This window comes from Neodiprion fabricii, chromosome 2, assembly GCF_021155785.1.
Source record: "Neodiprion fabricii isolate iyNeoFabr1 chromosome 2, iyNeoFabr1.1, whole genome shotgun sequence".
NCBI classification, from domain to species: Eukaryota; Metazoa; Arthropoda; class Insecta; order Hymenoptera; family Diprionidae; genus Neodiprion; species Neodiprion fabricii.
In genome coordinates this window covers 20,349,947-20,374,332 of record NC_060240.1, presented here as the reverse complement: position 1 = coordinate 20,374,332, position 24,386 = coordinate 20,349,947, and the positions used below count along the sequence as shown (strand labels likewise).

The 24,386-nt window shown below is 41.4% G+C and overlaps 1 long non-coding RNA gene across 1 annotated transcript in view; it reads left to right on the top strand.

Moving 5' to 3' along the window:
• LOC124175005 overlaps positions 1-20,573 on the top strand; it is a 30,098-nt gene extending 9,525 nt beyond the window's left edge. The window contains exons 2-3 of the long non-coding RNA XR_006869054.1: positions 15,256-15,262; positions 20,562-20,573. This is a non-coding gene — a long non-coding RNA (uncharacterized LOC124175005). The remainder of the gene's footprint in view (positions 1-15,255; positions 15,263-20,561) is intronic.
• Positions 20,574-24,386: the final 3,813 nt, after the last annotated feature.

Here is a 24,386-nt window from a genome sequence, read left to right as displayed (position 1 = left end):
ATAAAGAGGGAACAATCTGGTCATCCGATTCAAAGAAATCCAATCAAACTACGGTTACTTCCACGCCGGTGTCTATTACCCAAAGACAATTGACGCCATTTACAGTACGGCGCGCGTAAAGGCCAGACTGTCGTAGACTTCTAATCAAAAACTGTTCTCTAAGAGGGCTCTCACTCTTAACAATCTGCGATGATTTTGGGCGCCGACAAATTATCCGAAATTACTTTTTTGGACGAGTATCTGTTGAAGAGTTCGACTGAGGATTGGCTTCCCTAATTTCTATATCTTTTTTACGCTAATTATCCGAGTTTAGATTCGAGCTTTGCATCGGCTCCCCATCAATTTTCTCAATCAGAAAACAATGGTTGGCGTCATGTCCAATTTTTTTACTAAATATACAAGTCAAGCCAGTTTGAGTTGTCATGACCGCGTTTTCAATTTCACGTTTGTTTTTCTGGTCTTGAAAAGAACCACGATTTCTTTGTTTAAAATTATTATTACTATTTTTATTCCTGTAATTTTGAGGCTTTGTCTTTTCCGAGTGCTCTAAACTTCGTCTTTCTGAGGTATTTTTGGACACTTCAATCTGACGAAGCTTGTTTGTCCCAAAATATTGCTTTTGCATAGCCTCCACCTCAAGGGCTTTGGCCGTTGCCACTCGCAAAGAAGTGAGACCCGATGTCCTAACGGCCATTTTGATTTCCGGATCACTCATTGCGTTTAAAAAAGCTTGGGTCGCTAATAAGTTACGACACGGCTCGTGGTCTGGCAAAGCTACACGAGACAGCCGTTCAATATCCCGGCTAAGTGACGCGAGGTCTTCGTCTCGTCCTTGTCTTCTGGTCTGTCATTGAGCTGTATATAATTTTGTCAGATGGTCATTTTGGTATCTTCATTTTAGCACGGAGCTAAGTTTTTCATAATCTGAAATTTCTTCCTCATACAATGCTGTTAAAACATTCAAAGCCGGCGTCCGAAGACAAGAGGCAAGTCAAGGCCTCATGGCGGAGTCCTACTGATTACGTTTTGCTATTGTGCTAAATTGACGCTCATACTCTGTCCATGGAATTTTTCCATCAAAAATTGGCGGTTTTGAAGGACTAAAGGGTTTCTCGTTAATCTGAGAAGCAACCCCAGGAAATCTAGAATTATTTAATTGACTTAAATGAGAATATCGAAGCTGAACCTGAGACAGAGGTTCGGAAAAACCAACCTCATTATCTACTCTTGCTCTACAAATTGGGGATTCATCTACCCCCCTAGTAAAAGGCACAGACCTTGAGTCACGAAAATCCTGGGGTCATCCTGGATGTTGTACCTCCAGAACAGCGGGAGAGGAAACAGGAGGAGAAAGCGGAGTAACGGCTCTGGAACCTCGAGGAGTAACGGCCGGTTCTCCAGAGCCACTCATTTGATGGACGGATTGAAGGGCCGCCACATTCGTCCGGAGCAGGTTATGAAGACTGGTTTTCGAACGCTCTCGAGCCTCTCTTTCTCGTCTCCGCTGTTCTTGTTGCTCTTGAAGCAACTGGACAAGTTCTTGTTATTGTCGAACAGCGGCATCTTGTTGTTGACTAGCCGCATCCAGAAGCTGTCGTTGATGTCCGTCGGTGGCTTCTTGTTGTTGGCTCAAAATCTTTAGTAGATCGATCTGTGAGACTGAACCGTCGCAGGGACAGGTAAAGAGGCCACTGAAGGTGCACAATTTGTCTCGGGAACCCGCGGATTTTCCGTGATGGAATGTTCTTCTCCGCCACTTTTCCGACGACGAGAACGTGTCATACGACTGTTGCTCATAGTTTATTCCACGCACTGAATTGACCCAATTAAAAAGAAACTCAAGATCCCACTTCTGACACCAGTGTAACGTTCCTGGACTTTACGGAAATAAATATGGATCCGTGAGTTCGATTATCAAGCCAAAATCAAAGGAGTAAATAAAATGTCGTGAAAAAGCTTTAATCGCAAGTTCCTCGTTTTAAGTCTGAAACAAGACAGTTTTCACAATACTGTTGGTTGACGCAGCAACCTCATTAATTTTAAAGACATAAGAGGTTTATAAACGTCTTTTATCTATGATGACTACTAGATCATTAAAAGGGGGCAAAACGGGTGATTTCACCCTTTGTAACACTATTATACAAAACCGCATCTAAGTGATAATGAACATGTTTTGCTTGAAGAAAACCAGCTTGACCCCCACTATAATAGCGTACGTGATAGCAAAATGTTTATCAACAGGAAAATAGAAGGTCTTCACCTAGTTATTCCAAAAGATATTTATCTTTTTCAAGACGAATTCACATTTCCGGAAAATGACTTAATCAAAGGATCCCTTTCGGATATAATAAAAAGATACGGCAAACGCGAGTATGATTCAGCTAAAAAACACGCCTCAAAAATATTTGAAGCTTCCTTTTCCAACTTAATGATACCTTTCAGTATGAGAAATAAAATTTTAAGTCCTAGCGGACATATCATGCACACATGCTATGAATACGATAATGGGAACTCCAGCCTATTTATGATCGTAGACAAAATGTTGTGTAACAATTATTATAGTGCTCACACCCGAAACAGGTCTAGAGAGAGAGAGGGAGGGAGAGAGGAAGTGAGAGCGAGGGGGGAAAGAGAGGGCGAATGGGCGTGTCCAACCAAGAGTGACGTCACGATATGACTGCGACGCCGTCAAGCGGCTGCTAGCGTCGGAAAAAACTTGTCCTCACGCAAAGCATAGGAATTGCGCTTCTATGTACGTCTGAATTTGTTATCCATACCCACTAGCAAGGTTGCGCAGAACTCAAAGTGCGGAGCTATTAGCGCCTTGTACACGATACATCCGGTGTATGCAGATATATATCCGGACTATACACAACTATTTTTAAAATATTTATAACATTTTTTCGAATTTTTCTGATTACACAACGATGAGTCAACGAATGGTGATTTTCGTGAATTGACTAATCAGAGCAAGCCGCATCCTTGTGTTTGTTGCATATGATAAGGAACCTTACTTAAGATCACAAATCACACTGGTTCAAACTCGCCGGGCTCGCCGGTGTGCACTGGTCGCCGCACGTGCAATGTTGTTTTTGAAAGATAAAAATTGTTTAGGCAAAAAGGCGTACCTGGATATTGAAAAAGTGGGTAACGAAATTACATTCAACTGTATTTCACAGTCCAGATATTGAATCGGCAGTATTTAGCGATAGTTGAAGCAAATATTTTGTCGCTTTTGCAGTTACGCACGTGGCTGCACGTGGTATAAGAAAGATCCAGTATCAAATGTATTTTTCCAAGGGCATCGGAATCGTTTTGGTAAGTGTTAGTTCTGGACACATGAGAAACTATTTTTCCAAGGTTACGTACGGCTTCTCTTCTGTACCTTGTTACTGTGTGTTTAAAACATTGATTGTTGGATATCAAGCTGCTTTCCCAAACTCTGACGTCACGTTGACTCATCTTCTGTTCTGTTCTGTTATTGACTGTTATATGTTTCTGATTTGTCTTTCCATAGATCCCGTATGTTCTACAAGTGTGCATAATGTTTGGCCTTGTAAAGTTTGGCAATGGGTTACATTATATATACCCTATGAAAAGTATAAGACTGGTAGATACAACAATACGCATTGTTAAACATGCGCTGAATATATATCCCTATCGGAAGAGGTTTGATTTTTTCTAGTATACCGTCTTTGCCTGTAACTTTGAAAAAAGGATTCAAATCATATTAGAACATATATTCTTTTCGGAGGAGGTTTACTTTTTTCCAAACGACTGTCTTTGCCTGTAACTTTGCGGAAGGGATTCAAATCATGATTGGTAATTTTTTCCGGAATTTAAACAACTTTGTGATTTCAACACGTGCATGGAATAAGCCTTTTTTGGATGTATATTGGATGCAAAATTGCTTATTCCAAGCGTAGATCTAGAGAGGTAGTACCAAAGATTTCCTAACAAAGGTAATGAGCAATAAAATGTAACTATATGATTTTTTCCATCAGTCATTGTGCCGATGGTTAATTCATACGATTGAAACCAAATGTAAAACGTGAATATTTTACTTTGCCCTACATTCATAAAAAAAAGGTCTGTACATGCACTTGTTAATAAAAAACCACAGTTTACCACAGGAAGCGGAGGGCGATTTCCAGCTCGGGTAAGATGATGATGCACTTGACTTCGATTTGTGAACCATAATCTCATCCTTGGTAGATAATGCCCACTTTCCCACCTTGTTGTACAGTGTACTATTATTGATTTACTTAATGTTATTTGCAGAGACACATGATAAATTACAAGCACTGAAAACTATCTTGAATCCATCTACATCGTCGGCAGGCGTGAAGAAAAATGAACGTCCGAAGCAAAAACCTCGAATAAGGAAGATTGAGAAATTTCCTGTAATTGACAGACTTATTGCCCCAAAGGCTGATAGCTTGTCTGTTTCGCATTCCAATGTCCAAGATTCTTCACTGGATTCAACAATTGATAAAAGTAATATCTCCAAAGTTACCAATACCGTTATTGAAGAAACCGACGAATCGACTGAATTTGATAACGGAAATCAATCCATTTCTAATTCTGAAGTGAAACTGAATGAGCATGTCGCACAAGAACAAAAAACTGACGAAACAAGAAGTAGTGCGATTGTCAGTATAAACGAAACTTATATACTGTCAATACCTGCTCTGCGATTCTGGATCTTTTTAACGCCGCTAACGACCGTGTTAACGCTCAAGTTAGTGACTCGAACCAAGTCCATAGCAACCACATAATTTTCAACCGGTCTAGATAGCTAGCGATAATTGCAAAAGATTTTCGCGAGGCTAGTGCTTGCAACCAATGAGAGCCCTCTATTCCGTACCAATTTGCGTGTGTGCTGTAATGTGGCGATTCAAAATCGCCCGTCACAAGGGCACACAACCGTTATTATTTCTGATTTACGCGTCCTCAGCAGGGTACTACAACCGAACTCGATACAAACAGGCAATAACTACTTTTAACTAATTCTTTCTTTGTAAATTCTGTATTTCGCGCTTCGGCGCACGCTAATAAGGTACTTGGACGACAACGATCCCGACCACCGAGGGACCAATATCTACCGTTTGCAGCTCTCGACGACTTCGCCTACTGACGGTCTAATCAGACTATGCTGGCTACCTTGGTGCTCTTCTTTTGCTACTGGGGTAGCATCCACCCAAACCTTTCGTATTGCCTCGACTGCCGGTAAACAGGGAGATGAAAATCCTCCCGACGGCCGAGGGCACCGCTACTCAAGGTGGAACCAGCCGCCCGCTCTATCGGATGCCGTAAGGATGGCGTGAAGGGCGGACCGTAGCCTGCTATCTTCCGACTTACCGCCCTGGTAACGGACCGACCCCAAACCACTACATCCAGATTGATAAAGCCATCGTTCCGAGGATCGACGCAGCCTTCCTGTCGGCAAGGACTAATTGTGTGGGTCGTGGTCCACGGTTTAGCTAACCGTTTGACTGCATGACCTCGGGTAAAGGCAGCCGGCTATTGCCTGTACATAAGCCGGTGGAGGTGAACAGTGAGGCGTCACTCTCCACTTGATAATTCTGACCGAGAGGCACCCTGTGTATGCCTCTGTCAAAAAAGTCCCTAATGATAGGCAACCTGGACAGTAAACTGAAGCAGCCATTAAATCGTACGAGTTGGTGTTAATGACGAAATCACGAGCAGCACATTACGCCACATTTAGCGGTAATCTTCGAAAGCGCATGACCACGCCGTAACCAATATTCGCCACAGGGGGATGGCCTATTAGCGGTGGGGGTCAACCAATCAATCAAAGGGAAGAAGAATCACCTCACGAAAACCGTGAGATCGGTGAGCCGAACTCCGACCTCCTTCTATTCTACGCTTGACCTGCTGAGTGACAGCCACGAATTTTCGAATCCTCCCGATATAATCTCTCGATACTTCCCAATAAACACACGTACGTTGAATAGCCGTTTAGGAAACGTCACCACTGTAAAACTGAGGTGAACGTCGATAAATTATTCGTTTTCCACACATCACTAAATAAACGTATCTGCACATACGTAGAAAACACGTGAATATACGCCGTTATATTCAACAATTTTTGTACGGTAGAGTAATTGTTGATTATACGTGTTATCCGTGGTATATTTTCTGGTCCGAAGTCCGCCTAAGATACGTGGACTTCGAGCTTTTATAATACGTATAATTCACGTGTCTATAACTCTCACCGATTCAAAGATTGTTATCTGGCGATCGATATAGGTATGTTTTACCGTTGAAAGTTACTAATTATATACGACAGTAGATAGGTTATGAGAGTTCTCGATCCAAACATAGCGGCGTGCCCCCCCGCCCCCCCCCCCCCCCCATTTTGATAGCCATTTTGATTTTTTTGATGGCGGCCATTTTGACGGTGGCCATGATTTTTTGTTGGCGGCCATTTTGATTTTTGCTTAGTCAGACGAGTGGCCATTTTGATTTCTGCTTAGCCGGATGAGCAGCCATTTTGATTTTTCCTTGGCCGGATGAGCAGCCATTTTGATTTTTGCCTAGCCGGATGAGCAGCCATTTTGATTTTTGCTTAGCCGAATGAGCAGCCATTTTGATTTTTGCTTAGCCGGATGAGCAGCCATTTTGATTTTTCATCATCCGACAGTTTGATAATATGATTTTCGCTATGACGTCATCAGCATAATCGACCGATTTTGCCGTCTGCCGAGCAGCCATTCAGACAGCGGCCATTTTGATTTTCATCGTCCGACAGTTTGATAATATGATTTTCGCTATGATGTCACCAGTATAATCGACCGATTTTACCGTCTGACGGTGGCCATTTTGATTTTTGCTCAGTCGGATGGGCGGCCATTTTGATTTTTATCGTCAGACAGTTTGATAATGTGATTTATTTCTTGGTCGGACGAATAGCCATTTTGATTTTTCGCCGTTACCCGTAAACTTTCGCGCCAATAGTTTGCCCCAGTGGAAAAATAATATTTTCCACGTACTTCGAATACATTCTTTTACGTTAATCGACCGGATGGTGGCATCGCAATTTGATAGACAGGGAATGCTGATGACGATCCGTAAACTTTCACGCTAATAGTTTACCCCCAGAGCGAAAATTTTACACTCGAAAAATATTAATAGAATTTATTGTAGTTATGTATATATATATATATATATATATGTCAAGGATAATGAAATGAATAACGAGGAGGATTATCACCGCTTTCTTCTATTCGGTCTCCAGAGAAACTACGAAAAAGATCAATAACAGTTTCAAACATTGAACATTTAGAATCTTGTGATTAACGTAGAATTTTGAAAAAGCTTTGTTCAATAAGTTAAGTTTCGTTTTATCTTGTGAAAGAATAAAAAGGTGGTTCAACATGCGTCCCACACGCAAGACACAAAGTTCACGAGTGATATCTGGCCATTCTCCGACATCAGAAGTGGGATACCGAAGGGACGCGGAACCATCCATTTCAGAATTACCGTCCGAGACTCCTCAACGCAATTCTGATACTTCGGAAGATCGTTGGCAAATTTTATTTGAGAATCAAAATAAGTAGCTTATTTTAGCAAAAGAACTACAGAAATAGAGTCGCGATATCATTCGTATGAATTGGAAACACTTGCTGTTGTGAATGCTATTAGGCATTTTCGGCATTATTTACATGGTAGAAAATTTACAGTAGTTACAGATTGTAATTCTCTCAAGGCATCTCGTGCAAAACTTGACTTATCCCCAAGAGTTTATAGATGGTGGGCATTTTTACAGTCATTCGACTTTGATATTGTTTATCGAGAAGGAAAAAATCTATCACATGCAGATTTCTTTTCTCGAAATCCTTTACCTGAGAATGACAAACTGAATGTTAAAACTGTTGAGCAAAAACGTATAAATTTTTCAAAAATTTCTCACGGTTGGTTACAAGCGGAGCAGCAGAAGGATGCCGAAATTCGTGATCTTATTTCTAAAATAGGAAACGATGAGCTTGACTCAAATGTTTCTAATACATACGAACTTAAATCTGGAATTTTGTTCAGAAAAATACAGCGAAATAATGACACTCGTATTTTACCAATAATCCCTAAAGCTTTTCAGTGGTCTATAATAAATCATGTTCATGAATCAATTATTCATTTGGGATGGCATAAAACTTTAGAGAAGGCTTACCAACATTATTGGTTTTCTAATATGTCCAAATATGTCCGAAAATTTGTCGAAAATTGCATTACTTGCCGAATTTCCAAATCTACTTCTGGTAAAATTCAAGCTGAATTACATCCAATCCCAAAGAGTATTCCTTGGCATACTCTTCATATTGATGTTACTGGAAAGCTTAGTGGCAAAAGTAATATTAAAGAATATGTTTTTGTGTTTATTGATGCCTTTACTAAGTTTGTTTTTCTTTACCACACTCTTTCTATTGATGCTGTAAGTGCTATAAAAGCTTTAAAATCAATCGTCACATTATTTGGAGCACCGGTTCGTGTGATTGCTGATCAGGGGAGATGTTTTGCAAACAAAAATTTTCGTGATTTTTGTGCTTCCCATTGCATTAATCTTCATTTGATTGCTACTGGTACTAGTCGAGGCAATGGTCAAGTCGAACGTGTTATGAGTACACTTAAAAATATGCTCACTTCTGTTGAGATTGACAATAATAGATCTTGGCAGGATTCTCTTGGAGATATTCAACTGGCACTGAATTGTTCCGTCAGTAGTGTGACTAAAGCTACTCCTCTGGAATTGATGATTGGTCGCGTAGCCAGACCGTTGAATCTGTTACCGATTACTGATTGTGAAAAAGAAATTGACTTATCGGAAATCAGAGAGCGAGCAGCCAATATGATTGAGATTAACTCGCAAATTGAAAAGTCGCGATTTGATGCCCGAAAGGCAAAATTTTTAAAATTTTCTGTTGGGGATTATGTTTTAATTGAAAATCACGAAAGAAATCAAACAAAATTGAATTCAAAATTTAAAGGGCCATTTCGTGTTATTGAAGTGTTAGACGGAGATCGGTACATTTTAAAATCTCTAAATTGTAATCGAACGTACAAATACGCTCATGACCGTCTTCGAGCAATGCCTGACTCTTCTGTACCTTCAGAATTGGATATTGATTTTGATAAATCTTCTGAAGAGTCATTGAGTATTCAAGGTATTAAATTACAAATTTAATGTGTTATTTTTGGATTAATAACCTGTGACATCCTTGTTGGCGCACCTGTTATAAGAAATTCATCAGAATATTGGAGTAGGAAATGATTGTCATTCCCTTTGGTTTGAGCTTGATCCTAGTGCACACATTCATTACGCTTATTAGTTGCAAGTCAAAAAAAAAAAACCTTACTCATTTCGGTGAGCGGAGATGGCGCAATGTAACGGCTAATGGTGTGGTGCTGTCGCATGAGGCGACTGTGTGTGGAAATGTTGATGTATGGACGGCTTGACGTTGTCATACGGTCACATATGTGAAGCCCAATTGATAATTGGCAATGTGTGTGGAAATTACATGTTTGGATAAAAATATAAGTCTCATGAGAGGAATGCAAGTCTTTTGAGAAGATTGTAGTTCTTGCTCTTGTGGAAAGAAGATGATTTCTATGAAATGGGGTGTTGTCACCAGTTTGTCACCGGACTTGTTATTTAGTACGGAATTTGTTATAAATTATGGATTTGTTAAAGCACATTGTGATTTTTGGAATGGTAATATGATCAGGTTGGCCGAACGGTCTAAATATCTTTTAATTTTTGTCTTACAGCACACGAGGACGTGTGATTGTCAGGATTAGCCGTGTCAAGGATAATGAAATGAATAACGAGGAGGATTATCACCGCTTTCTTCTATTCGGTCTCCAGAGAAACTACGAAAAAGATCAATAACAGTTTCAAACATTGAACATTTAGAATCTTGTGATTAACGTAGAATTTTGAAAAAGCTTTGTTCAATAAGTTAAGTTTCGTTTTATCTTGTGAAAGAATAAAAAGGTGGTTCAACATGCGTCCCACACGCAAGACACAAAGTTCACGAGTGATATCTGGCCATTCTCCGACATATATATATATTTCGAATTACAGTTGCACTTAATTTTAAGTAAAGCTGGGGATGTTCGCCACAATTAGATAGGTCGGGAAATGTTGATGGCGATTCGTAAACTTTCACGCTAATAGTTTTACTACCCAGAGCGAAAAATAATATTTTTCATGTACTTCGAATACACTCTTTTGTGTTAATTGAATGGATGGTGATGTCGCAATTAGATAGGCCGGGAATGTTGATGATGATTCGTAAACTTCCGCTTTGAAGAGTTTAGTAGGTGGGAGAGTGTGGTTAGTTGGTATTTAAATCGCGAGCTCATTCAACACGTTATATTGTTCTCAAAGTTTTCCCATTGTGAACTTCAGTATCCATACTACGTCAAATTCATAAAATCCACATCGAACGTGATGGATCTAAATAAAATCAACCTCGTCTGTCGCCTGGAAACGTTGCCCACCAAGAGAATGTCAGATCTGGAGGTTGGGGAGGAGTACAGCGTGACGGGGGAAAGACGCGTAAATACTAAGTACGGCACGAGTATTCTTCTCGCGCTCAATGAACAATTCGAAATATTTTTACTCCCACGAATTGTAAGCCTCATGGAAAATGATGTGGTGCAATTCAACGCCACGCAAAAGACGATAATCGAGGGCATTCTACGAATGAAATATCACGGAGGCGAATACAACAAATTTGAATTCTTGTGTGACAGATGAGCAATTTGAGCGTAACAAACAGCACTGTTCCAACTTGCGATATGGAGATGATCATGGACATTCAAAGTTTCGTTGGCCCCAACGATAAATTTATACCGAAGGAACTTTGCATTATAAATATAAACTCATCGGGTTTGAGTCGCATTCTCTTCAAACCGCCGCGCCGTACGCTTGGGCGGATCTACCAGCTTAACACAAAGCTACTAACGCTTGGCTAACACACAATTTTCATGGAATACCCTGGAATGCGGAAATCGAACCTTATGCTGAGGTGCAGAAAATTGTAAAAAACGCTGTTAAATATGCATGCTATGTATATGTCAAAGGTGAGGAGAAGAAACGGTGGCTGACAGAGATCCTCGGTGGGACAAAACAAGTAATAAACATGGAAGATTTACACATTTCACCACCATCACTGGAAAAACTGAAAGATATGGAAGAGGCGGGCTGGTGCTGCGATTATCATGGAAACGCTTCAACGGGATACAACTGCGCCTTCGAAAATGTTCAGCGTTTGAAGAAGTGGTATGTCGAGGAGTGCACGAGGTCTCTCACGAAATCGCTCTGTCTTTTCGAAAAACAGAAAAAATATTAATAGAATTTATTGTAGTTATATATATGTATATATATGTATTTCTAATTACAGTTACACCTAATTTTAAGTAATATAATTTATTCAAATAAATGTAAAATAAATATATATGAATGTATTATTGGAGGCAGCATCTGTTAAAGAAATAAAAATACTCATTATTGATTATGTCTACTGGGATGATCCGAATGGAATTGTAGATTGTCTCCGACTGCTTATGGCGCCACAGGCTGCAAACAATACCAGCCATTCCAACGAAATAGTCTCCATTATCGAGGAGTTGCGCGAGGCTGGAATCGTTTGTGTTTGTATAAAAAATTTATTCGAGGGCCTCCGGGTGTTGGATTCAAAACCACCATCGATAACCACTATGATATAGACAGCAAACGATTGTGTAATATCGCCGATCCTCAGATGGAAAACGATGCGGTTTCTATGAGAGTACCCAACCAAAGTGTACGGCGAGCGAATGATGTGCTCCAATACGATATCGAGGCGGGAATTCGTATCATTGAGGTGAAGATTGCAAATAATGCCGAAGAAATTCGCGAGGTTATAGGATCCATGCTTGAAAGTATCAAAAGTTTAAGGAGCGATTTGAATTTGTTTATTTGGAAAACCGTTGAAGGCATGGCATGGTCGATAATTAAACGAAATGAAAAAGTCCCAACTGTTCCAACGAAATAGTCGCCATCGTTGGAGAGTTGCACGAGGCTGGAATCGTTTATTAGCGGCGTGTAAACATAGAATCATCGTTTGTTCAGTGATCGTCCAGTGATGAGTATAGGCATATTTGGACGACACTCGGAGCGTGGTGGGGGGTAAAAAATTTATTCGCGGGCCTCCGGGTGTTGGGTTCAAAAAATCATAGAAAATGAGTTGAGTCGCATCAAACATATTGGGAAGCAAGCAACACCGACGCCGGGGGCAGGCCAGCAGGGAATTAGTATCGATTGAGGAACCAGAGTGGTTGGACGGCGATTCGAAAAATTGAAAGGTGACGAGTGGGGAACAATGAAGGCTGTAATAGCTGCCGATTTTCACAGACAGGCTTGAACGCAACTATCCGCGCCGATTCGTAGATGTACGCGGGCTGAATGAGACCTGGCAAGCTGACCTCGTCGATATGACCGCATACAGCTCGCGCAACAAGGGATACAAATACCTACTAACAATCATCGATATATTCTCCAAGTACGCGTGGGCTGTGCCGACAAAGTCCAAGAGTGGGAAAGATGTTACTGCTGCCATGAAATCTGTACTGACCCAAAGTCGTATACCAACACATCTACACGTTGATCGAGGCAAAGAATTTTACAACAGCGAATTCAAAGCCCTCGTGAAGCATCACAATATCAACATGTATTGGACATTTAGCAACTGAAAGGCGTCGATATGCAAACGTTTTAACCGAACATTGAAAAATAAAATGTGGAAGAGGTTCACTCTCCAAGGATCGTACGAGTGGATTAATATTTTGACTGATTTAATGAAGTCCTACAACAACACCAGGCATCGCACGATTTGAATGAAACCGGTGGATGTTAGCACGGAGAATAAAAAACAGCTGTATCGTAGCGTGTACAAGCCTAGGCAAATCAAACGAAGTGATCGGGCGCGGAAATTCGGTGTGGGCGATCGAGTTCGAATCAGCAAGTACAAGAATGCAATCGAAAAAGGCTATACGCCCAATTGGACGACTGAAATATTCACCGTGAGTGAGGTGAAAAATACCAATCCACCCACCTACAAACTTACCGATTATCAAGATCATCCCATCGAGGGGGGCTTCTACGAGGAGGAGCTCGGCAAAGTAAAATACCCCGACGGCTATCTTGCGGAGAAAGTATTACGCAAACGGGGGAATCGGGTCTATGTGAAGTGGTTGGGTTTTGATAGTTCGCACAATAGCTGGATGAATGAAACAGACATGTAACATAATTTGTATGTATTTTCCGAATTACAATAAAAGATTTAAATATACAAATATTTCCACACTTATCTCCTTTGCATGCACATGTGCCATACTCTATACCATGAAAATAATAATAATAATAATAATCTGCAATTTTCCATACTATTATTACACATTTTATTTTTTGGAAAACTTTTTTTCATTTTCAGAAAACTTATTTTCATTTTTAGAAAACTTTTTTTCGTTTTCAGAAAACTTATTTTCATTTTCTGAAAACTTTTTTCACGTGTTAATCAAATGGGAAAAAAGTTTTCGGAAAACTTTTTTTCATTTTCTGAAAACTTTTTTTCGTTTTCTGAAAACTTTTCTCGCGGTAAACGAATAAAAATGAATAATTTCTCAATATATTGATAATAAATAAATAAATAAATGAGTAAATGAATAAATAAATAAATATTAAGTACATGAATTCACAATTTCAAATCCAGTCTAAATCGTTTCCGCATGATGGCGAATCGCCCGAGGCGTCAAACGTAATTTTTCATTTTCTGAAAACTTTTCTCGAGTTATGCGAATAAAAATTATTAATTTTCTTAATATATTGATAATAAATAAATAAATAAATAAATAAATAAATAAATGAATAAATGTTGAGTATATGAATTCGCATTTTCAAATCCAGTCAAATATCGTTTCCGCATGATGGCGGATCGCCCGAGGTGTCAAACGTAAATATTCACAATAATTCTACGCCTACAGTTTTATCCTATAGCTATTAGGGGGCTGGGACAAACCCCCAAGGTAGGGTGTCGGTCTGTCCGGGTATCAATTGCCGCTTGTCATCCTGCCAACTGAGAGCCAATTTTTTTTGTACGATCGTGCTTACTTCATGTTTCTTACTTCGTATCAAACACTGGAGGAGGGTCAACTCTTGGTAAGCCATCAGACAGCGCTTATAATCATCAAACGTGATGCTATTTATGGAAGAATTTTTTACACCCTTGGCGCGCTTACTCACTTTTTCCCCATCCCCACCCATCGTAGTAAATGTGTACAGCTTTGCTCGTAGTCCCACAAACTCTGTCATAATTTTACCATTATTTTCATCCTTCATTAGCCATAGTCGTTTCTTGTTTTTAAGTGGAATGCCATACACATTGTCGGGCGGATAGTCAGAGGTATCAAACATTGTATCCACATCACGTTTGATGATATCGTAGATGTTCGATACGTTAAATTGATAAATAAGGCTGTCTGTGTCAGTATACAACAATTTGACCTCGCTGTTCAAAAAGTTGGATTACACATAATTATAGTGAAAATCGTGGAGAATGATTTTTGATAGATCTAGAATCGATGCACCGACGTAAATAGGTTTAGCGAAGTGAACTTTGACGCGATTCATTTCAATGATGACCATATCAGCGCCAAATACGGTGCAGCTGTGAAAGTTTGGCCGGGCAATAAGCGCTCTCGCACCACCTCCCCCCGCCTATTTTGTGACCAGTTTTACATCTTTATGATTTCGCACATTCTTTATAGTTTTGCCGAACACCGCGTTATTCATGAGTTTGTAAAAGTTTTTCTCAAATTCATTCCTAGACCGCTTGCGCATGTCCGTGTTGAGCGTGATGTAAGGTTCAAGCCATGGCGATTGTGCAAACTTCAATACTCTGTGCACTTTCGTTACTTTCAATCCTAAACTCAAACACTGCTTCAAATTTCTATAGTGCAATGTATACTTTGTTTTGGGGTGGAGGGTGGTCACGAGTTTGGCGTTTTTACCACCTGGAGGAGTAAAATGCTCGGGACAAAGAGGCAAGTCTTTGTGATCTTCGTGGAGTTCTGCAGGATAGTCCAAATCTACCTCCAGAAAGTAACCGATCGGCGAATCGTCCGGATGGTTTGTTATATCGATGTGCTGATACTCCCACTCGAACGAGCCGACCGGTAAATGCACGCTCATAGCCGCTCCGTACAGGTTATTCACGTCAAAATACGTGAGATACGATTCCGCTTTGTTTGGATCAAAATCTTTTCCCATAAATCTATTATTGGCCCGAGCGTGTCGATTGGAACATTGCGCTACGCCGCCTCGAATGGCTCTTTCAATAAATAACACCATTTCAGGGTTGTCTAAAAGTTGCAAAGTTACATTGGTATGTTTTAGCATCGCGTCAAAAGCAAGTCCCGGTGCAGTGTAGTAGTGCAACGGATCTAAATCGTACGTTTTGAAGCAGCTAGCGCGGAAATTTTCGAAAATATCGGCAAGCAAAAGAACATCGGTCTTTAAATATAAATCAGAATAGTCGCCCAATGACTCTAAATGAAATTCCCCCCAAACATTTTGAGCGTGCTCGTAATCGGCGTCTGAAATATTTGCATCGCAGAGGTGCGAGTAGAAATGCTTCTTTGCAGGTAATCGCGGTTCATCGAGTTTCCCCCAACAATCGACGTATTCATAGGGAAAAACGCCTTTGCGGGTCATCAAACTGAACTGAGTCGAATTATTATAAAATTTACGTGTTATGGGCTTGTCTGCATCATTCAAAGATTTGGAAAGTTTATCGATGCTGCTAGCCATAAATCGAAACGAATCGATGAATCTCAAGTGCATCATCGTCCCATCAACGCGTTTCGTGAAGGATGTATATTTTTCCTTATTCATGGGTAGCAGGGTAATTTCACCGGGAAAAGTTGGCGCGAGGGATTTTATTAAAAAGTGAGAATCGTAACCGGACAAATTGTGGAAAACTATTGGAATTTTGTGCGACTCTCTGAAATTCAAATTACACCGATTATGAGCAGGACCATGATATTTACCCGTGAAGTGACAGTGGTCGTAGCACTTTTTCTCTTCAAGGGTAAACGGCTTTTCACAAATGTAGCAATTCTTTGCGCGCATGTGTCGGTCGTGTTGCACATGGGTAAGAGACTCCATCGGAATTATGTTCTTGACGCGTGACTCTACTTTAGTCGATAAATCTTTGAACTGCCGCATGAACCAATCTATGCAATCAACGCCGCGTTTACTGTGGAACTCCGATAAAGTCTCATCGTACGCGCAATGCACATAGTACGCTACACTGTGCGGGATATGCTTTTGAAATTCACGTGTTTCACGGGTTGAAACGTGATTTTGGAATTTGTCAATTGGTATAGACTCTAATATGCATTCGAGATCGGCGTAAACGACAAACGGGACGGTACCCTTGTTCCGAAAATTTGGAAATGCTAAATCCGTCGACTCGGGAAATTCCATGCGTACTTTATTTAGCATAATACAATCTTGCCGATGATTGTCGTAGGCATGTTTCACACCAAAGTGACACAAACATCTGTCGCATAAAAACAGTCGACCATTATGATCGGACAATTGTTTGCTCACCAATCGTGAAAGATCTTTAATCCAAGCAAAGTGGAATCTTGGTGTTAACTCGCGAGCCATATCATTTTCCGGGTTACTCTCAACCATCAGAAGATGAATCGTGTCAAAGTTCGCGGTACTCAAATGATCGCTCAAATAAATTGGCACGATGACGCTGTTATTTGATTTTGCATGATCTGAAAAAGTTTGAGATTCTGTCCCATATACATTGATTCGCAAATTATTCAATCTTTCAAGCTTTTTCACATCATGTAGAGTGGCAGGGAATTTGATACCTGTACAGTCCAACTCGGCGATAAAGCGGCGATAATGGCTAGTTTTGTCGGTGGAGGCGTTGGCCGGGTGGCGTGCTGCAGTGATGGACCAGAGAAGACACCTTTCATCTTTGTTTTTCACATTGACCACCGCTTTCTTCCGCTGAATGTCCTTGGGTAGCTCAACGAATGTCGAAAGTCTCGCAGCTAGAGGCTGGTACCAGCTGATATTTACGGCGGTATTGAGGATCTCGATCATGGTCCACCCAGAATCGCATTGTTCAAAATCCTCAACCTTCACAAGTAGATCAGCCCTTGGGTGTGTAAACCAACCGTCGATATCGCTCGCGGGGAGGATCGCGATGTTGGCGGTGTTGAAGCTTTTAACTTCTTCCGCAATCCCCTAGTGCTTTATGTTTCCGAATTTGCACGATAATGTGAGGTTAACCTTCACATTACCCTCTGCGCGCAGTACCAGCCTCAATTGTTCAACGATGATTCGTCGAGCGTCGTCGAAAAAGGCGTCCAAATTCGTATGCCCGAGATTCGTTACAACCCCCGTTCGGATCCGATTGGCGAAAGCACTTCCAACTTCGTCCCACTGCACGCTCGCAGGACCACCGATGTTCGCGCCAATTACCACGGCGTGCTGCTGCTGCTGCCGCTGCTGCTGTCACTGCCTCAGCTGTTGCCGAATCTTTGCTATCCAGGATTGTACGAGCGTGATTGTGTGCTGAATTTGCAGTTTTGCACCTATGCTTGTTCTCGGTCGCTTGGAAACATCACGCAGAAATTGGAGATTTTCCATTCCAACGTCAATCCAATGCATGAAGATGTCATCATTCTCCTGCTGGGGATGCAGCTCGCCCAACAAATCGTGCGCGTTCTCCATCGTTTTGACGATATATGAGTATGTTTCAGCGACCATGACTTTAACGCTGATATTTGCAGAACTTTGATGAACTTTTGACTTGTACGTATCGTGTCAGACTGATGAGACTGCATCGGATGCGTTGAGTTAATATATGCAGATAGATCGTAAGAATTTGGGGGAGTGATAGTAAATGCAAACTATTGACGTGAAAGTTTACGGATTATCATCAACATTCCCCCGGCCTATCTAATTGTGGTGAACATTCCCGGCCTATCTAATTGCGACATCACCATCCGTTCAATTAATACAAAAGAGTGTATTCGAAGTACATGAAAAATATTATTTTTCGCTCTGGGTAGTAAAACTATTAGCGTGAAAGTTTACGAATCGCCATCAACATTTCCCGACCTATCTAATTGTGGCGAACATCCCCAGCTTTACTTAAAATTAAGTGCAACTGTAATTCGAAATATATATATATATATATATATATAACTACAATAAATTTTATTAATATTTTTCGAGTGTAAAATTTTCGCTCTGGGGGTAAACTATTAGCGTGAAAGTTTACGGATCGTCATCAGCATTCCCTGTCTATCTAATTGCGATGCCACCATCCGGTCGATTAACGTATAAGAATGTAATCGAAGTATGTGGAAAATATTATTTTTCTCCTGGGGCAAACTATTAGCGCGAAATCTAATTGCGATGTCACCATCCGGTCGATTAACGCAAAAGAATGTATTCGAAGTACGTGGAAAATATTATTTTTCGCCTGGGGCAAACTATTGGCGCGAAAGTTTACGGGTAACGGCGAAAAATCAAAATGGCTATTCGTCCGACCAAGAAATAAATCACATTATCAAACTGTCTGACGATAAAAATCAAAATGGCCGCCCATCCGACTGAGCAAAAATCAAAATGGCCACCGTCAGACGGTAAAATCGGTCGATTATACTGGTGACATCATAGCGAAAATCATATTATCAAACTGTCGGACGATGAAAATCAAAATGGCCGCTGTCTGAATGGCTGCTCGGCAGACGGCAAAATCGGTCGATTATGCTGATGACGTCATAGCGAAAATCATATTATCAAACTGTCGGATGATGAAAAATCAAAATGGCTGCTCATCCGGCTAAGCAAAAATCAAAATGGCTGCTCATTCGGCTAAGCAAAAATCAAAATGGCTGCTCATCCGGCTAGGCAAAAATCAAAATGGCTGCTCATCCGGCCAAGGAAAAATCAAAATGGCTGCTCATCCGGCTAAGCAGAAATCAAAATGGCCACTCGTCTGACTAAGCAAAAATCAAAATGGCCGCCAACAAAAAATCATGGCCACCGTCAAAATGGCCGCCATCAAAAAAATCAAAATGGCTATCAAAATGGGGGGGGGGGGGGGCGGGGGGGCACGCCGCTATGTTTGGATCGAGAACTCTCATAACCTATCTACTGTCGTATATAATTAGTAACTTTCAACGGTAAAACATACCTATATCGATCGCCAGATAACAATCTTTGAATCGGTGAGAGTTATAGACACGTGAATTATACGTATTATAAAAGCTCGAAGTCCACGTATCTTAGGCGGACTTCGGACCAGAAAATATACCACGGATAACACGTATAATCAACAATTACTGTACCGTACAAAAATTGTTGAATATACCGGCGTATATTCACGTGTTTTCTACGTATGTGCAGATACGTTTCTTTAGAGATGAAATTAAAATCAATGAATATAACATGAATGTTAAATACTTGACTTGTTTTCGTAGTATATCTGAAACATTCCTCTCTGAGCGATGGCAGCTGAGTGTGTAACGGATATTCTACTTCGACTGAACCTCCTTTTCAGGTCAACTGATTTGAATTTATTTGCAAAGGTTATTAATAGTTGAAAGTGATAAATATCGAAACAAAAACATAATTCATTTGAAACAATATCTGAAGGAGTCGACCCGGAAAGGGGGCTCAGTCGAAGTGGAATACCACATGAACATCTTCCTCAGCGTAGCGGTCATGAACAATCTGCTCACGTACACGCCGACCTTCGCCAAGAAGTACTGCTGGTGCACCTGCAAGTTCGGGAACAGGCATAGGCACTTCTGCGGGAGGAGCGTCACCTCCTACTGCTGAAATGTCATCTAACGGCAAAACACAATAGTGCTAGCGCACAGTGTGCAATGTTGCACATGCGTTGACTATGTTGCCTGCCGCTTCGTGGTCGTACATGAGAACGCGTTAGTAGTATAACAAGGCGGGTTCTGGGTAGAAACACCTTCTTTACCGACCAAGCCGCCTATCCGCTGACCAATCCGCCTATCCGTGCATCCCAGACGCAAACCCTTGAAGGTTACATCCACTGTCGTAAGATAAAATGTGCTCTGCCGACCGCTCGTCGGTGGAACATCCTCCAAATGACAATGATTGTCGGTAAAAAATCCTCCAAATGACCATGATTGTCGATGAACAATGCCTGAAATTGCCGTGGTATTACCCGTCGGGGGATGAATTGTGCTCTTTTTCGGTGAAGAAAATCATGCTTATCGAGCGGGATCGATAACTGCATTACCGAGCGCACTCCGTGAATCCTCAGGCGTTCGAGCGGACCCCGTGAAGCCTCGAACGTTCGACCAAGAATCCTGGCATGAGTCAGGTTTTGAGACCTTCCAGAAGGTCCGAGAAGATTCTCACGACCTCAAACGAATCTAGATTGACAGACAATTCGTCCGAAGTGTTTCGACTCGATGGTGAGCGGCATGCGATCGAAGGATTCCGGTGCGGCGTGAAATTCCGAAAGACCCGCACTGGCCTTGAACGAATTTTCGACAAACAATTCTCGGAATCGTCCGACGAAAACAATACTCTGAATCGTTAGACGAGTTTTGACTTGACGGCGAGCGGTCTGTGGACAACGGATTGCGGTGCGACGTCGAATTCTAGAAGGTTCTGAAATTTGTATGCGGCTTCTTCGACCCTGAACGAATGTCGGCTGACAAACAATGCGTTCGACAAGTTTCGACTTGACGGTGAGCAGTCCGGGACCGTGAGAAAGAGCTTCTTTGACCCTGAAAAATTCTCGGAATCGTCCGACGAAAACAATACTCGGAATTGTCCGACGAGTTTCGACTGGACGGTGAGCGGTCTGCGGACAACAGATTGCGGTGCGACGTTAAAGTCCGAAAGGTTCTAACGTACAATCGAAGACACATCGTTCCGGTAGCTTCTAGAAGTTTTTCAAGGATTCTGTGTACCTGATAGGAAGAATACGGCCATAAAAGGCTGAATTTCAGGTCAGAAAGACAGTCTTGCATCTTCAGCTCTCATGAGGAGAACTTCAAATAAAGTAGAACTAAAACAGCGAATCGATCTGTTCCTCAAAAATATTCAAGACTTGAAAACCGTTATAAACCAGAAATCCGAACTCAACAAAGTGACAAAAAAGTTCGCAAATCTGAATTTATCAAGAAACACGTAACTGCCAAAAATTTTAAAAAATGGATTTCACAAAACTAAACAAAGTTGCAAGCATGAACGAATTTCTACCGACGAAGAAATCAACGGAGCTGGAAATTTTCGAAATCTACAAAGTCACCAACATTCGACGAGTCCAAACGAGGTTTGGACAGCGTGTCGTCACAGATCTGAACGACGAATTCACCGTATTCTTACCGGCACGGATTGTACGACTGCTGAACGAGGACGAGACCCAATACCAGAAATTGGTACAGACGATGGAGGAGGAGCGGTTGCTCTTGCAGTATCTGGGCCAGTATGGTCAAACTGAATTCAAAGATGCGTTGACTCTCGCTCAATTTGTACATCGTACCTGAACAACGCGTGCAGCGTCTTCTTCTTACCAGCATGGACCGTGCGACTACTGAACGTGATCAAGAACCAATTTCAAAATCTGAAATGAAACGCCTACATCTACACGTCGGTCCGATGCACATTCAATGCACATGCAGCCTGCTACCAGACCGATCGAGACCTAAGCTCATACAGGTATATACGTGATTCGGGATGCCTGCTGGACGCACTGTTGCGTCAGCTTATTCCATGTCAATGATACCAAGAAGTATTGCGTGATAATTATATTCTTAAAACAAATAGCACCACACAATAAGGCCAAACAAACAAATACTAATAATGGTAATGATCATGTTCTTCAATTTACGTGGAAGCCCTCCCTCACGTGTAAGATGGGGGTTCTCATCGGCCTCGATTTCGTCACGACGTAGGATTACTTTCTGCCTCCGTTGCCTGCTGGTCTCCAGCGGGACCGATTGAGATCGGTGGCCTGAAAATAGATAAACTAACATCAATTTTGTTGGAGCTTACAAGGCGTTCCGAAGGGCGCACACGACAACTTGGTCGACGGATCGTTGATATGAGTTTGTAGAAATGATATACTCACGTCTTAATAAGATCCTGGACATTTTCAGTCTTTTATCAGTCTTCTAGAGACTAGGATTTGGATCCAGTAGCTGCAAATGGGAAGAAACGATATACGAAATTCAGTTATTAAAGCGGTGCTCTATCCCTGGAAGGAATGCGCAAGGAGAAGTATTAAAATGCATGATATAATTAATTCTAATATCGGATACTTATATAGAGAACAGCGTTGATGTCGAGGTCTTCTGGCACAGTACTCTGGATGAACGTGTTTATGGTGCTCGGGCTAATGCATTCAATGAGGAATTTGTTGACCCCATATAGTGGCCTGGTGATACCGGATCCAGGACGTTGACGGGGAAAATGTTAATCGGCTGATGCAAATGGCGGCTAATTCTGGAATAAAATCAAACCTTTCTGCTTGTGGTCTAACCACCATCAGTTTCATCATACTACGTCAACTGTAATGCCAGGTACAATTGTTTTCCTTTAATCCTGACGTTTATTCATGTACTGTTCGTTTTCAAATTGAAGTAAAATTTGTACCTAATATGGTCAGTAATCGAGGACTACAAAGTGCCAACGTCTGAACATGCTAACTTTTTTGAACTCCGTACAAGATAACCTTGCGTGCCAGCCAGGTGCTCCGTGTCTTGGCCGCACCATGGAGCTATCGATACAGTCAGTGCGACACAAGAGCGCGCTACAGGCTGTAACTTCAAAGTTAGGGCCCGGGGATAGTGGAGGAGGTGATACTTTTAGAATCAGGAGACATAAATCTATCATGCAATGATGTCAACTGTCAACTCCTTAGCCGTTACGCTGGACCCATTAGAGTGCGGTAACTGTTGCACGAATTGCACCGTATCGCCTACATCTGCACGTCGGTCCGATGCACATTCAATGCACATGCAGCCTGATAACGAACCGATCGTGACTTAAGCTCATCCAACTTTATTCGTAAGTTGGGATACGTACTGGACGCGGTGTCGCGTCAGCTTATACTATGTCAATGATATCAAGAAGTATTGCATAATATAATTTTCAAACTTCGTACAAGCAGATTAACTTGTATGCGATATCAGCTGCTTTGTACTTGCTTGGTCGCGCCATCGAGCTACCGATGAGACCGTACCGCACGTGACTATCCGTGGCTGCATGGAGCTCCTGGTCACACAACAGATTAAGATGCAGCGACTGTGCTATCTTTGAAGAAAAAACCATGTATTTCTACTCAGGCGTATCAATAGTGGGTTCAGCCTGTTACAGAGCACGTCGCAACATACAAAAAGTTGAGTTCGCAACGGATTTATCAACTTTGTATAATGCAAGCCTGAAAGGCCGTTGCACATAGAAACACGCGTGTAGACATTATTTTTAATCTGTAAACCATACATGTCGCACACGCCCTGAACTTTCGTGAAATTCTCATTAATATTGTTATGAACAACCACTAACATTAATTCCGAGCGATACGGTTATCGTTATCCTCATTCCGCATCGGAACGATATTATATTTATGAAATTCCCGTTAATATCATACTGGAAAACCACTAATATTGATACCGAGCGATGCGGTTACCGTTATCCTCATTTTGCAACGGAACTATATTTTTACATTCACCTTATCGTCCGGCTAGAAGGTTAATTCCACCGGGATTTACAAAATCACATAGCAACTACCCCATGTAGTTATTGTAATATCCCGGGATAAGGTATTTGGAATAGTTTGGTTGCTATGGTCACAGAATAAGAGAAGTGACTACGGTTTTCACCAAGATGACGGAGGTTTCATAATGTTTGTGCAACATCACATAACATTGTGTCTCAAGCATCGCTTTACATTTCAGCATACAGAGAACACATCGGACGTTCATACTTGCTGCATCAAGCAAAGGGCATGTCTAACGTCACTATCATTGCTGAGTGCCGGCATGACGACGTATCGTAACAAAGACACTGTTCACGTCACGTTCAGTTATGATCTGCGTCAAGCTTATGTACGTGTACGACACATGAACACACACATCCACACGCATACAAGAAAAACGTGTTATGATTTCAGTAAATGTCAGGAACGTTTGAAGATAAAGTAATGTGTGTAACAGAGGTCTGAGAGCAGGTGAGCCTGGCTCAGGTATGATAGATTGTTGACGTTGACACTAGCCTTAGGATCGACGTTACG